At 31.2% G+C, this 16,824-nt stretch overlaps 1 long non-coding RNA gene across 1 annotated transcript; it reads left to right on the forward strand.

Annotated features, from left to right (window-relative positions):
* The first annotated feature begins 12,803 nt into the window (after nt 1-12,803).
* Nucleotides 12,804-16,418, forward strand: LOC143085332 (uncharacterized). Its single transcript, XR_012981305.1, has 3 exons — nt 12,804-12,874; nt 14,960-15,047; nt 15,678-16,418. It is a non-coding gene; the product is annotated as an uncharacterized LOC143085332 (long non-coding RNA).
* Nucleotides 16,419-16,824: the final 406 nt, after the last annotated feature.

Genomic DNA, 16,824 nt, shown 5'->3' on the forward strand with positions numbered 1-16,824 from the left:
TCAGCATGACGGCTTAAACACATTAAATAAAATGAAACTGAAATATATGCAGACATATACATAATATATTTATCTTACCTCCTATAGATTTATAGGGATATGATTGGTTAAAGGACTACAGGTGGTGACTGTATATTTGATGTAGGGTGTCCTAAAAAACCCTTTATAAAAACAACACGGAATTGAGGAAAAATCTGAAAGGATTCAACAGACGAAGGAATTGATGATGAAAGGTTGAAATATATTCATAAAACATGATTAAAGCCAACAAGTTGTTATTGTTGGCATAACGGAGTTACTTCCCTTTCAAAACAAAAAACAATCTGAAAGGATTCAACAGACGAAGAAATTGATACAATCATGTAATGAACGATGAAAATGAAATCATTAAACAATTTTAAACCTAAAAAGATGTTATTGGTGCATTTGTTTTCTGTATAGACAAATGGAAGTAGGATCTTACTACTCAGTATTGAAGACTTCGTCCCTTTGATAGGACCACATGTGAAGATAGTCGGTAAGATAAATTTGTATAAACATTGAACGACAAAAATATGTGACGTATTAGTTTTCTGACGTCAGACACGCGAAATTGTTTCTTTTAAAATTGTAACACGATGATGACTGCTGTACCCATATTTTGACTATTTCATTTATTATGTCTGTTTAGTACACGCATCATTGTAAAAATAACGGAATTTGTTGACACTGTCGTACAAAGTGAGAGGTTTAGCCTATAAAACCGGATTTAATCCACCATTTTCTACATTTGAAAATGCCTGTACCAAGTCAGGAATATGACTGTTGCTGTCCATTCGTTTATGATGTGTTTTGTCATATGATTTTGCCATGTGATTAGGAATTTTCCGATTTGATTTTCCCCTGAGTTCAGTATTTTTGTGATTTTACTTTTTTCTAATATATATATACATATCGTATTAGGTCACTAACACACCATGTAACTAATAATATAAGTGCCTTTAATAAAAATAGCAACACATGACATACATGTACAAATATATGAGTTTGTGGATTAATCAATACAGAGATTAATTCAATTACACAAATAAAATTATAGATTGCCTAACGTTGTTTTTTTTGACACACTATTTAGTATGTATATATACATATTAGAATGTTTAAAATATTTACAAAACGATAAAACTAGACGCAATATTTCGCTAGACAAACTAGCTTTATCAAGCGAGCATCTATACACGTCTGGTGAAATCGGATGTAGATGATAAAAAACTTTTGCAGCTCAATTTACACGTTGAACATGAATTTAGCTGCCTTGTAAATAATAAACACTGTGCGGGACAAATTTGCCATTCCGGTATCGGCAAATCTGACTTTGTCGGTTTACAAGATATCAAAAAAAAAATTTGCCCAGTGATAGATTATTGAAAAATTAAAAAAATGCCATATGTCCCAACCTGTCACTGTTGTCACTCTTGTCACTGCAGCTGATTAAAAGTACATTTCCCATGGGAAATTTGATAATTCCCATGGGAATATTAGAATTTCCCATGGGAACATTGAAAGTTCCCATGGGAAAAATTACTTTTCCCATGGGAAGTTTAGAGTTCCCATAGGAACTTTAAAGTTCCCATGGGAACATAAGTAAATTGTTTGTTCCCATGGGAAGTTCTAAATTTCCCAAGGGAAACTTTAAATTTCCCAAGGGAACTTTTCTTCCCAAGGGAACTCCTTTTCTTCCCATGGGAAAATACTTTTCCCATGGGAACAATATTTTTTCCCATGGGAACAATATTTTTTCCCATGGGAACAATAATTTTTCCCATGGGAACAATAATTTTTCCCTTGGGAACAATAATTTTTCCCTTGGGAACAATAAATTTTCCCTTGGGAACAATATGTTTTCCCATGGGAACAATAATTGTTCACATGGAAAGTGATATAACTAAAAAGAAAACATAAAAAAATCCTCTAATTGCATGAGTGAAGCAATTTCACAAAACGGACTAAGTTATTATGGGTACAAGTATTTCTTTGAATCTTAATTGTAGAAATATATAATTGTGTGTTCTACGATTTTTGTCTAGGCATGCTTAATTGAAAGTAAATCACTATGTGTCAAAAATTTAACTACTATAAATTCAGAAATTATTGCTGTTTTTATTATTGTGAAAATAGTGACAGGGTTATAATCACAATAATATACACTTGCATATTGAAATTTTTTATGAACTAAACAGGATTATTCTAAATTTTGCACACAAAAAAAATGATTAAATTGAGAAACATCGCACTTACAATTTGCTAGCAATAATTTCTGAATTTTCAGTATATAGTTTTGCATATATAGCTTTCACACCATTGCACACATTGTCTTATGTTTATCCATTTGAATGTTTTTGTGTTTTTTTCATGCAGACATTTAAATGTTGATAGGTCTTGCTCATTGTTGACGGTTGTTCAGTCACTGGCTGAAAATACCTTTATCTCTGGTTTTTAGTTGTCTCATTGGCAATCACATACCATATCCTTACTTAATTTCAACACTTCTTAATTTAAGTAATGTACATTTGAGAATATCATTTTCAAAAAGACAAAACATTACAATTGGTATAACAAATAAGGCACTTGTGTTTTAATATTTCATCTTTCACTGAGATAACACCATCAAGTAAAATATGTGAAACAAAAACAGAAAATTAAACAAACAGCAATAAAATAACTTAAGCAAGTGTCAATAAACCTGCACAAATAACATGAATAATATATCTAAAGTCATAAGCAAGTGACAATAAACATACAGCAATAATATATCTAAGGTCATAAGCATAAAAATGCAGCAATATTATACATTGTATATCTAAGGTCATAAGCAAAAGACAATCAACATACAGCAATAGTATATCTAACATGTCTAAGGTCATAAGCAAAAGACAATCAACATACAGCAATAGTATATCTAAGGTCATAAGCATAAACATGCAGCAATAATATATCTAAGGTCATAAGCAAGTGACAATCAACATACAGCAATAATGTATCTAAGGTCATAAGCATTTTAAAAAAAACATGCAGCAATAATATATCTAAGGTCATAAGCAAGTGACAATCAACATACAGCAATAATGTATCTAAGGTCAAAAGTATAAACATGCAGCTATAATATATCTAATTTCATAAGCATTAACATACAGCAATAATATATCTAAGGTCATAAGCATAAACATACAGCATTAATAATATATCTAAGGTCATAAGCAAGAGAAAATAAACAGGTCTTGTATAAGAATATTAACAGTATCCGGGACAAGTTTGCAATTCCGCTGAGTGCAAAAGTTGTCACCTTAATTTTTGAAGTTAAGTCAAAATGAAGTTGATAACTTGATTGGTATTGGTTCTCTGATATTTGTCCTAAATATGTTTGGCTCTAGCACCACTGTTGAAAAAGTAATGCCCCTTTTTTCAACAATTTCCTCAGAGGAAAAAGAGTTTTCCTCCAGGGAAAAAGATTTCCCTTAGGGAATTTGCTGCATAATTATTTCCTTTGAGGAAATTCTTTTTCTTTTGAGGAAATTTGCCGCTTCAAATTTTCCTTTGAGGAAATTTCCTCTAAGGAAATCATTGTTCTTCAAATTTCCTCTAAGGAAATTTCTGAACATCAAATTTCCCTTAAGGAAATGTTTTTCCTCTATAAAAATTTCATAACAGTACAAACATTGACAAACAGTATAAATATATTTTCTCCTAGACTGAATTATTGATAATGTTGATACAAAAGATTATATAAAATAAACACTTTTCATGTCAAATAAACTTGTCTTCTGTTTCAGCTGCTGTGTATAATTATTCTACCCCCTTCATAACAGTTCAGTGCATAAATAATTCCATTCACAAGACATCTTCCTTCAATTGGTTGAATAAATTTTGGCAACTTGTTCTTCAAACATCTTCTCTGTAAATTTGATATGATGGAGAGCCATGTACATAATATTATGTACATGAATGGATAAAGCATGTGTTTATTTCGACAACAAACATGACAAAGATACTATTTTTTTCTTAATGTCTCCATAATCCATCAGTAAATATGTAGGTTGTTACATTTTACACCATTGTGTCCTTGTGTATCTTTGATAGTACTCCATTTTGTTTATAGCAATTTTGTAGAATTTTTTCTATTTCTTTTTCCAGAAAAACACACAATTGAGTTCATTTCACATTAATTAATCCAATTAGCACATTATGTAGAAAAGTATTAACAAATAAGTTTCCTCTTCAGTATAGACTTGCAGGACCTGACGATGATCATAAAAACCAAGATATCTGACCTATAAATACACAAAATAAAAAAAAGAAGTTATAAACATGATAAATGGAGAAAAAAACAGCAATATAAATAGGCTTATTTTATCATGTTTTAATTAAAGTCATAAGAAACCTCAAATTAAAAAAAAATATGTATAATAATTATGTTTTTTATAACTAAATGGATAGTTTTCATTATGCAACTTAAGTACATATACTTTTTTCTGAGGAAAATTCTTTAATTTGTCCACATTTAGAAGAAGTTTACTTATTTTTAATTGCTTGCTTCCAGGAAGCAATTCGCCGATACATATTTTCCATATACATAGTGACCCGAGCGTAACCCTCCTTGTAAAAATCCGGTGACCACAATATGCAAGGATCTGTCATTGAAATAAACAAATAGCTGATTATACATGTTAAACACGTGCTCAATACCCATGCTTTTTGTGATTTGTTTACTATAAGGTGGCAATCGGTAAAACTCAGCTTCAAAACACGGCATTTAATGAGCAGCATTATTTGTTAAATCATAACAAACAGAGAGAAAAAAAAATTGACGATTTATATGATATACTTGTGAAAATAATGATAAAATCGTGCACAGAGGACTAAGTTTATGATGTATACATGCATTGGTTCAAAAGTTGGACAAACTTTATTTTTCATCACTCACTCGTTTCATATGACTTTAACATTTGAGAAACTTTCATTTGATATTCTTACTTGTCATGCTTTATATGAGTTCTCTTATTTCAGTGCTTTGTGTCCAAGATTAAATATTCGTTGTTTAGTGCCTTGCAGTGATATTTAAAGTTTAGCCACTTGCAAAAGTTGTTATAGAATGTTCATATGCTGTGTTATTTGAACCACTGTCCTATATTATGGTCAGGTAAGAGGTTGAGTGCTCACAGACATGATATTTTTTATTAATTGTTATTGTTTTTGAACATGTTGAACTAAATTGGATTGTTTAAATCTTTTCATGTTGGGATCTTTATTGGCTGACCTATAAAGGAAGTGTTGTCTCATTATTGAAGGCCAGCCCATCATTGGCCTTTAATTTCTTGCATCCACTTCTTTGAACTCTGGTGGATAAGTCACTCATTTACCATACCACATCTTCTTATTTTTATAAGAGTCAGCATTCAAAGGCAATTACTTTTATCATGTTTATTACTGTAATTCAGAAATTATCCAGAGGTTTTTAGTAATGCGATTAATGTGACTGGGTGAGTATCGCAAAAATAAGAAATCATATTTTGATAACAGAAACATATATATATCATGTATATATAATTGATGCAGATTTTTTTTGTAATCACAATAAGTTGTCCATTCCCTGAAAAATAATAAATGCAAGCAATAATTTCTGAATTTACAGTATATAGAAGTGGTCTTACCATTTAGGCCTTGTTGTATTCTGTTTATCTTGTTTTGTCGCTCATTTCTATTGAAACTGTTTATATTTTTCATTATTTTTCTATATTTCTTGTCCTATAAAATATAAAAAGGGTAAAAACTATTATTAAACATCAGTATTTTCTTTATATACAATAATATTTAATAAGAATGGAATATTTGTGCTATTTCATTTCACAAACTTTTGGTCAGTCATGACTTTCAAAGACTTTCACCCTGGTCAATAGTTTAAAAAACAAACATTCCCATACTTTTTCTTGGTGTTCGTACTAATTTTTCATTGGATAACAAAAACATGATTCAACTATTCTTCTATGATTTGTTTTGCTTGACTACGTTAAACTCTGACATATTGTTTACAGTATAATCTGTATGTGTCTAACTCGTCAAAATTTCAAATTAATATATAATAACCAATAAGAATGCTATGCATGGCTCAGCTTGATACAAACGTACACTTTAAACCCTGAACAGTTGGAGCAAGTATGGACACAACATTCAATTCAAACTTTTCTACATTGGTTAGAGGTATAGGGGGAGGTTGAGATCTCACAAACATGTTTAACCCCGCCGCATTTTGCGCCTGTCCCAAGTCAGGAGCCTCTGGCCTTTGTAAGTCTTGTTTTATTTTAATTTTAGTTTTGGAAATTAGTATGGCGTTCATTATCACTGAACTAGTATATATTTGTTTAGGGGCCAGCTGAAGGACCCTTCCGGGTGCGGGTGTTTCTCGCTACATTGAAGACCTGTTGGTGACCTTCTGCTGTTGTTTTTTTATTTGGTCGGGTTATTGTCTCTTTGACAAATTCCCCATTTCCATTCTCAATTTTATGGATACAACTCTGAATTGTAAATTTGGATTGTGATTCAATAGTTGATGCAGCATAGGTTTCTGACATTGAATGAATGTGGTCCAAGTACTTTAAAATTTTAAATTGACAATTAACCCCTAAAATGGTCCAATATTCAAAATCTTAATACATGGTTAGATGCAGCATATCAACATGATCAAAGAACCCAAATAATTCATTATTTGATGAAATCAAATAAAGTTCAATTTTGGACCCTTTAGATCTCAATGTGGACCAATTTGTTAACGGGCCAAAATATCAAAAATCTAAATGAAAGGTTAGATTCAGCATAGCAAAGAACCCCATATATATACATGTATATTCAATTTTTTTTAAATCAAACAAAGTAAAATATTGGACCCCAATTTGGACCAACTTGAAATTTGGGCCCATACTAAAAATCTAAGTAAATATTCAGATTCAGCATATTAACATGATTAAAGAACACCAAGAATTTGAATATTATTAAAATCAAAATAAGTTTAATTTTGGACCCTTTGAACCTTAAGATAGACCAAAAAACTAGGAATCTAAATACACAGTTAGATTTGGAATATCAGTGATATTGTTGGCTTTTTTCCAAACTACCTGTACCCTTTTTTATTGGGAAAATATGCGTCGTTTTTATCAAATTGGGAAATTTATAATAAACCATGAATTTGACTGGAACTTCAATTTGGAGACCCCTATTCAAGAGGTAAACACTCATTTGAAATAAGACCCTTATTGTCAGTATTGATACATACATAGACACTCAAGTTTAAATTAGTGTTTTTCAGTTTGTATTCAATCACAATTACTACTGAGACCACTGTTTGGGGAAAAAGTTATCCTTTTGGGAATAATTTTAAGCCATTTTTTTTCAAATTGGGATTCTTCTCCAGGGGAAAAAGCCTGTATTCTCCACTAATTTAAGGCAAACAATATCACTGAATATATATCAAAGAACCCCAATAATTCAATTTTCTATAAAATCAAACAAAGTTTCATATTGGCCCCTTTTGGCCCCTATTTCATGTAATTTCTAAACTCTGGACAAAAACTCTGGTCACAAACCCTGTGTTTGAGTTTCATAGATTTCTGTTAACTTATACTAAAAGTAATTATGCGAAAACTAAGTGTCTTCGGACTACGACGACTACATGATAAAATTGAGAATGGGAATGGGGAATGTGTCAAAGACCCCCCTTTTTTGGACTATCAATGCATTTGAATGGGGACATGTAATTACCCCCCCCCCCCTTTTTGTCCTGGGTTAGGAAACCCCTTTTTAAAATGACTGGATCCGCCCCTGAAGGGTCTATCATTAAGTTTGACAACTTCAGACATACGACTTTACCAAAAAAATTGACACATTTCATCCAATTTAATTTCATTCTTTACTTGCTATTTCATCCATAATATTTTAAAGAAAGAAATTTGGAAGGAGTATGATTTTAATTTGCAAGTTATACACTATCCAAACTAGAGACCTAATAGAGTAGATATATACTTGACTAAGGGAGCTACCATTTGATTTTATTGGGGGGGGGGGGGCTAGGATGAAAAATTTTATCCTGCATTTTTTTTTAGCTGTAATCTCTGTCCTGCCTTTTTATTTTTCACTCTGTTCGTTCCTGCCTTTCTTTTTTTTAGTTTATCCTGACTTTTTTTACCAAAATTGTCGTCCTGACTTTTTTTTTTGCTAGTGTCTCATCCTGCCTTTTTTTTCTCAAAACTCCTGTTCTGCCTATTTTTTTCAAATTTCATCCTAGCCCCCCATAAAAATCAAATGGAAGCTCCCTAATTGGGGTGACTGGGGACAAAGATTTAAGGGAATAGATGACAGTTTACCTACAATGATCTAGCTTCATGGCAATGGCATACATTACAGACTACATGTACATCATGTACATGGTCATTCTTAATTGTGTTTAAACTTTGGGAGTTCATTTTTTTAATGTTTAAAGCTAACAATTTCAACTACATACATTTATCAAGATTTGATTCTACATTTATATATAATTGTGTATGTCACATGTATGTATATGATGTATTTTAATGTAAAGCATCTGAAAACTCATTAGCCGTTTCATATTTATTTCAGTTCTTCAAAAGGCAAATTTATATGAGCCTATGCTTGAAAACAGAGATTTCTTATTAAGGAGAAAGCCCCGCCGCCCCCCCCCCTTTTTGGTGTGAAATATTTTGTTGATTATATAGGGAATCACTGAAGCATGACTGGAGCAAGCATTCCCCTCTGCCCCCCCCCCCCCCCCCCCCAAAAAAACAACAAAAAATTAAAAAAATGGAAATTTCTGGATCTGCCCATGTCAACCTTCGACTCAGGTCATTGGTGAAGAGTTGTCACACAAAATAAATGATATCAAATGTTCATATGTATTATATGTTTTAGCTCGTGTAGGTGTAAGGAGGCAACCATTTGCTTTGTAGGGCGAACAGGGTGAATAATCTTGCCTTGTAAACCTTGTGCTATAAATAAAAATTAATACATTTCAATTTAAAAATCCGTCAGCCCAATCTCATCCAGTGAAATAGATTATTATCTGTTTTCGAAATTATATGGAAGTACTTAGTAGTTCAGACGCATTGCAAGGCATTTTTTCTAAGGAGACGTGTAGACTCATTTAATTGGGGGAATGGAACCAATAAATTGATAGGATCCGATATGATCTTCCCAGTACGGAGCACCTATTTTTTTTAGGTAATTATTATTAGTGTCGGTGATCTCACAAGTAAATCAGAGAAAATATTGCATGCAAATTAATGAGCAGAGAAGAGACAATTATCAACTTGTGTATTATTCATTTTCTCGCAGTTATTTACGGTAAATTAACTATATGTATATATCCCAAAACAGGTGTTCGGTTCTAGTACTATACAATTTAGTAAAACTGCTATATTTTGGGGCCGAAAAGGGGTCTTACTGAACCTACTCCTTTATAAATCTTAAGTAGGAATGCGTGGGTTCTATTTCATGAGACATACACGGATTTTTTATAAAATAAATTTAAAAATTATAAATACAGTTTTCAATTCTTTCCCGGCATAGATAAAAAAAAATATATGAAAATAAATAATCTTTTGAAAATAATACGATATGGATTAATTATTTCACTTCATTATAATTAGATCTGAAATGTTTAATTAAAACGAATTTATCATTTTGATCTACCGATAAACTTTAAATTGAAGTGACATGGTCAGTTAAGTAACCTGATTAGTTGCATGGTTGATTACCATCTTACAGGTGACCCAGTAATTTTCCATATGACACTAGCGTGTACCCTTGGGGTGTGTATAACTTATTTTTTGGGGAACATCCTGTCCACGTGTAATACTTAGCATATATTGCAACATTTGACATTAAACAAATTTTCTTTGTAGCATCGGAGGCAATTTCATGTCCAACCACACAGAAAATTTCACAAAAAAAATATGATAAAATCATAAGAAAAAGAATAAGAAATACTAACAAATAAATTTGGCATTAATAAAACGGGGATTCGTGTATTGAAGAGCTTATTTTCAGTGGACAACAACAAATGGAAGTTTTTAACGACCTTGACTGGCTATAATATATATTTAGCACTTGCACGGTCGTTCCAGTGGACATATTTCATACCAGATTACCTATTCTTTTTATATATATGACAATTATTGTTCAATCTGATACACGTACCTATAATGTACAGTATTTTGAACAGCTTCAAATATATGGGGTCCGTAGTAATACCGCAAAGGATCTCCTTAGTGCACTAAGAACAAAAATGTGCACTAAGGACCTGATGGAATGATACAACTGTTACAAAGGACATGGCATATAAAAATAGACTTTTTAAAAATTCATAATTTTAAATTTTACAATTATACCTTTTTTAATTAGAAAGTTATCGAATGTGTATTCGACACGTGCCTAAAAAAATTGATTGTCACCTTTTTAGTGTAATAGGTAGAAATTCACGTTCGCTCAACCTTGACCCGTTCATAATCTGCTAGTATACTGTTTAAACATGTATATATGGTATTTTAAATTGTTCTCTATTTTTTCCCCATTTGTTTGTTTCTGCCGTATTTATTCTGTCTGTTATAATTTTTACTTATAAAGTAATAAAGTATTTTCAACTCTTTTCAGTTTGGGAATTTTTAATCCTTCTAATTTTAAAAAGACAAATAATTGTGAACACTTCACGGAAAAGTGAGGATTTATATTTGGTTGCTTAACGTCCAGTTGCCAATACTTCATTCATTTTTCTGATGTCAGGGACCATGCCTCACAGCAAGGTTTTATAAGGATAGAACATAGGCAAATGCAAATAGATTCTATTGACTATATCTTTGCTGCTTTGGTCTCTGCATGTATACATAATGATTCATTATGTTTTATGGGATACTTAACTTCTGTTCTACAAATTTTATATTATAATATATTCTGATTTTTCATTTTTAATGAGATTTTAGTTTCTGTTGATTAGAGGCAGAAAACATGTTTTAATCATAATTAAGGTTAACCCAGCCACCCCCCCCCCTTGTCAACGTGACACCCAACCACACCGCTTGAAAATCTTAAAATATATTCTCGCTTGTTTTGTACATATTGAAAATATTTATTGTTGTATTTGTTATCTCTGTACCGATGTAATGCATTTGCTTTATGAGAATAAAGATATATATAGTAACTTCTTTAAATATACACAAGTCATAATTACATTGGCCAGAGGGTAACTTGATAATTAGAGGATCAAAGGATTTAATTAAGACAATCCAAGACTGCTACCTCTATATTTTATTATACATATCTTTATTAGCCTCATTTAGGGTGATACAGCAATTGCAAAACGGGTAGATACGATCTGTAATCAAATAATTAAACTAATCAAAAGTTTATTTAGAGTAACCATATGCCGGATGAACAACAAGTTTGCCATTTATTGAAAAACATATGGTTTTATATAACAAGAAAACTTCTCTAGTATTCTAAACATTTATCACGTACCCCCTCCCCCAAACCTTCGCTTCAAGCTTTAGATTCGCGCCTACACATTGTGAATTATATTTCTTACATCACGATGCTTATTACATTATAAAATAAAATGGTATTCATCTTCAATTGTTGAAATAAAGATGAATTGTTAAAAAAAAGCATTGACATCAGTTTTAAAGTTATTGTTCATAGGAGACAGTTATGATTTATAGTCTCTTTTTAAAACGTAATATAATTTTACCTCTTGGAGTTTTTCTATATTACTTCTGTAATCGGATTTTGAAGAACCCCACGAACACCACATACTCTCATGCATATGTCACTCATTCAAGGTATAATGATAATATATGTAAACTCTTGTGTTGTTAACAAGGAAACGAAATCTCAAAAGCATTTTTGTCTCAATTTGTATCTCAAAATAGGGTTCTTTAATTTAAAAAAAAGCTTGCATAGCAATTTCCTTAAAAACAAAATAAAACAAAGGCAAAGTTTTAAAACACAAAATTCATTTTTTTTTTTTTATTTTTCTTTCATAAACTTGAAATTTTACCACGCTAAACCGTTAGGTTTATTCAACAACAACCATTAATTAATCAATAAGTAACGATAAAAAGACAATTGTGTATTGGATTAGGTTGATTGAACATGATGATTAGTGAATTTGCAATAAGCCGTTGGTCACTTGCCGAGTGGCACGCGTTGATTAAAAAGTCATTTAACTTCAAAATTACAATATCTATTGATACCTAACTTTACAGATATGAGGTATTTAATCATATCCTCCTATATATCCATATTCTCTGTGATCTTAAAACATCGTTTTAGTGTCCTTAATGCAAAAACTTTCTTCTTAGTCAGCGCCATTAAGAATTCCTTTGCGGTATTTCTACACACCGAAATATATGGCCTTATTGGTAAAATACCCACTGAAAATACCACAGTACCAGAGACATATATACACATATATGTGTATATATGTCTCTGACAGTACTTAGTGTCACTAATAGTCAAATTATTGTGCCGTGAAAACTGGAAATGAAGTTTAGCGGGACATAGGAAATTACAAAAATATTAGAATTGTTTACTTACATAGTGTAAGCGGGATGCGGGAATCTAAAAAAAATAAATAGTAACTATAAAGCGAGATCCGTGAACAGAACCCCCAATGAGACCCCATTAGTTGTGGCTTATTTTTGGTCTTTTTAGCTAGTTTCCTTCCCCTACATTACTTGTAAGTTGATCGTTTTTGTAAAGCAGCACTCGAAGTCTGACAGTATATTACCAAGAAATGCACAAAATATTGAAAAAGAAGGTTTAGAAAATTTAAATAATGGTATGCACACACACTCCCCTGTCAGCACAGACAATTATATTTTTGTAAACGCGCCAAACTCATTTCTTCCACAGTGAGACAAGCTTTACAATGTTGATGGTGGTGAAAATCTAGTCCAAATAATTATGACGTCTTGCAAGGCTATTTTATTTCTGGAACGCTTTCCTCTGACGAAGCCGAAATGTGAAACCAAATCAACAAGAAGTCTAACATTTATAATAGAACTGAATATAAAATCGAAATGTAAATGGGGAATGTATCAAAAGACCAAAGAGCAGATAGCAGCCAAAGGGCACCAATGTGTCTTCAATGCAACGAGAAAATCCCACAACCCGAGGAGGGGTTCCTAAACAAAGACAAATGGGGGGGGGGGGGGTCCAACTACATGTCCCCATTCAATACAATACAATACAATATGCTTTATTTGAAAAACACTCCGTCACATTGACATGTGAAACAAGAGGTAAATTACAAAATACAATCACATACAATTAAAAAAAAAATTAAAACAACTTAGAAATAAAATATATGGAAAATTACTTTATATTATAATATTTTAACATTATAATATTTTAGTTAACTTTGAAATGAATATATAGACACATTTTTAAATAATAAGTTAATATTTGTCAATGACAGTTAGTCCTTTCATTTTTGCTTAATTCTGATATTTCACATAGTACTCTGGAATATGCTGATTTCTGATATTTTTTAACTAATAAAGAATTGCATTCAAATAAATAATGGAATTCATTGCCAATTGCAGTTAAACCATGTAAACACAGATTGCATGTCCTTTCTTCTTTTGGAATGACTTATACTATCTTCCCAGCTCTACTGGGATTTTACATTGCAGCATCTTAATTTTGAAATATATTTACGTTCGAATGGTGTTAATTTTAAAATTCAAATGCATTGATCGTCCAATAAAGAACAATGTAGAAAGGGGGGTTCCAACATGTCCAACCCTCAGACCCTCCTGGACCCCTGCCTGTGAGGCATGCTTTAGCTTGCCATTAAACAAAAATGTATACTAGTTGAGTGATAATGGACGTCATATTAAACTTTTTGATATTAAAAAAGAAACTAAAATAAAAATCATACAAAGGTCACAAAGGCCATAACTTCTGGCTCCTGACGTGGGAAAAGTGCAAAATGCAGTGGGGATGAAAGCCTTTACTGTAAATTCCTGAAATTACAATTATATAAATCATCTCACATCTTTGCGCATTTCTTGAAATTGGTCATATTAATAAATGCATGCAATATTTTCAGAAAATTTCAATATATAGGCTTTTTAAAAAAAGTCAATCTTGTGCATGATTTATCAATGATTATACTTGCACAATTAACGCATGTTGTTCTCAAAACTAAGAGGTGTCTATGCTATTTATGACAATTTTCATGGTTCAGTGGTTATAGTTAAGTTTTTGTGTTTTGGTCTGTTTTTCTCATACTTTATGCAATAGGTCTACTATATTTGTTGTATGAAATGATTGTAAGGTGTACATGTCTAGTGGGATGATGTCATCTGACCTTGACCTCATTTTCATGGTTCAGTGGTCAAAATTAAGTTTTTGAGTTTTGGTCTTTATTTATTAAATACTATAAGCCATAGGTCAACTGTATTTGGTGTATAGAAAAATTTTTTGATCTATATGTCAGTGGCACAGGTTTTATTTGACCTTGATCTCATTTTCACGGTTCATTGATCAGTGTTTTTGTGATTTGGTCTATTTTTCTTAAACTATAAGTAATAGGTCAACTATAATTGTTGCATTGAAGCCTTGTTAGCTGTATATGTCTGCCTGGCATGGTTCATCTGACATTGACCTCATTCTCATGGTTCATTAGTCTTTATTTATTTATCTTGGTTAATGTTAAGTTTATGTGACAGTTGTGATAAAGCTTTATACTTAGGACTATCAACATATTATCAATGATTAGTAAAAGAAGGCGAGATATTTCAGCGTGTGCACTCTTCTTATTAAACACACATTAATATACATCATGTACATTAAACAGCAAAAAAAAATATTGATGCAAGATGCCATTCAATAATAACTTTTACTCTTTTATGTATAGGACAAGAACTATAGAAGATACATAAAAATTATAAACAGCAGAAATGATAGGCAATTTAAAATTTGCAGAAGCAAACTAAACCTAAATGGTAAGGCCACTTTTATTTATTTTTTAAAGTTGTTAAACTTGAAAGATGATAATCATGATTACTATAAAAATTAAAAGATGTGGTATATTAAATATGAAAACTATCATGGCTTTAAGAAAGCAATTGTAGGCCTGTGACGACCTTCAATAATGAGAAAATCCATACCCTATAGTCAAAGAAGGCAGCTATAAAAGACCCAAAGATGAAAAATTGAAACAATCCAACATGTCCAAACTGTAAAACTAATTGCCTAGTTTATTACAAAATAAATTACAAAAAATAAATATAACCGGTATGAAACAACAACAACAACAACCACTAAATTTTAGTGTCAGACTAAACTTACAAAAACTACAGGCTCTGAACTTTGGACAGGCACAATAGGAATATGGCAACCTATGATGTAAATTTCCTGCAAACACAGACTGGACTAATGTAAATCAACTAATTTTTCGCGACTACTTTATTTTGCGTTTTATACTTTTTAGTCGTACATCACAGCTAATTATTTTTCGCAAGGTTCAAGTTTACTTAATGAATTTTAATAAAGAAAGATACATATGAAAAACATTTATTGCTGTTTCTCTCTCCATTTATAACATTTTATTTGTTTATTTTGTGTATTTATAGGTGATCAGACATCTTGGTTTTCATGATCAATAGGTCATTACTGAAGAGGAAACTTAAAGTTGAAATTTATTTACAAAGTGCATAATTGGATTAATTTGAACTGGAATGTGTGCTTTCCTGCAAAAAAGAAACAGGAAATTTCATCATTATCACATGATAATGCCAATAAACAAAATGGAGTTCTATCATAGATACACAAAAACACTATTGCATAAAAGCAACAACATATTATATATATAATTCGAAAGAAAGGAGAATGCAGAACAAAGGAACACCAGTTTTATCCACTAATTTATATCGCTCCCTCATATCAAATATACGGAAGAAGATCATTGAAGAACAATTTGCAAAAATGTTTTCTCTTAGAATTGAAGGAAAATGTTAAGTGAATGGAATAATGTATTCACTGAATTCTTACGTAGTGGATTGAAAACTGTACACAAGGTGAAACAGAAGAAAATTTTAATTTAAAATAACACGAAAAGTGTATATTTTATTATTTAATCTGCAAATATATAAACAAATTCTTTAGAACACCACAAATGGTATGAAATTCAAATTGGTTGCTTATTAATGTATTGCATTGAAACAATTACAAAGAAAACAGAATCATTTGCTACAATTTTTTTTTTATAAATCATAGTTAAATTTTATAAAAAGTATGAACAATACCTAGATCTAAACAGTCAGACTTTATCAATTTTCAATGTCATTAAAATGTTGAGTCAAACATTTATGAAAGTTTTGAATATCATTTGCATCAACTATACAGTCTTGTAATAATTATATTCATACTGTTTGTATACATGGTATAGCGAAGAAATGTTTAACAAGAACAAATAAGGGAAATTTGATGTTCAGAAATTTCTTTTATAGAGGAAATTTGAAGAACAATGATTTCATTAGAGGAAATTTGTTGTCTTGAAGGAAATCTTTTTCCCTTGAAAAAACAATTTCCCTTGAGGAAAAAACAATTTCCCTTTGAGGAAAAATCTTTTTCCTTTAGGGAAATTTGATTTCCCTTGAGGAAAACAACTATTCCTCTAAGGAAATTGTTGAAAAAAGGGGCATAACTTTTTTAACAGTGGTGCTAGAGCCAAACAATTTTAGGACAAATATCAGGGAACCAATACCAACCAAGTTATCA

The sequence above is a fragment of the Mytilus galloprovincialis genome, chromosome 8 (genome assembly GCF_965363235.1).
Source record: "Mytilus galloprovincialis chromosome 8, xbMytGall1.hap1.1, whole genome shotgun sequence".
Classification (NCBI taxonomy): Eukaryota; Metazoa; Mollusca; class Bivalvia; order Mytilida; family Mytilidae; genus Mytilus; species Mytilus galloprovincialis.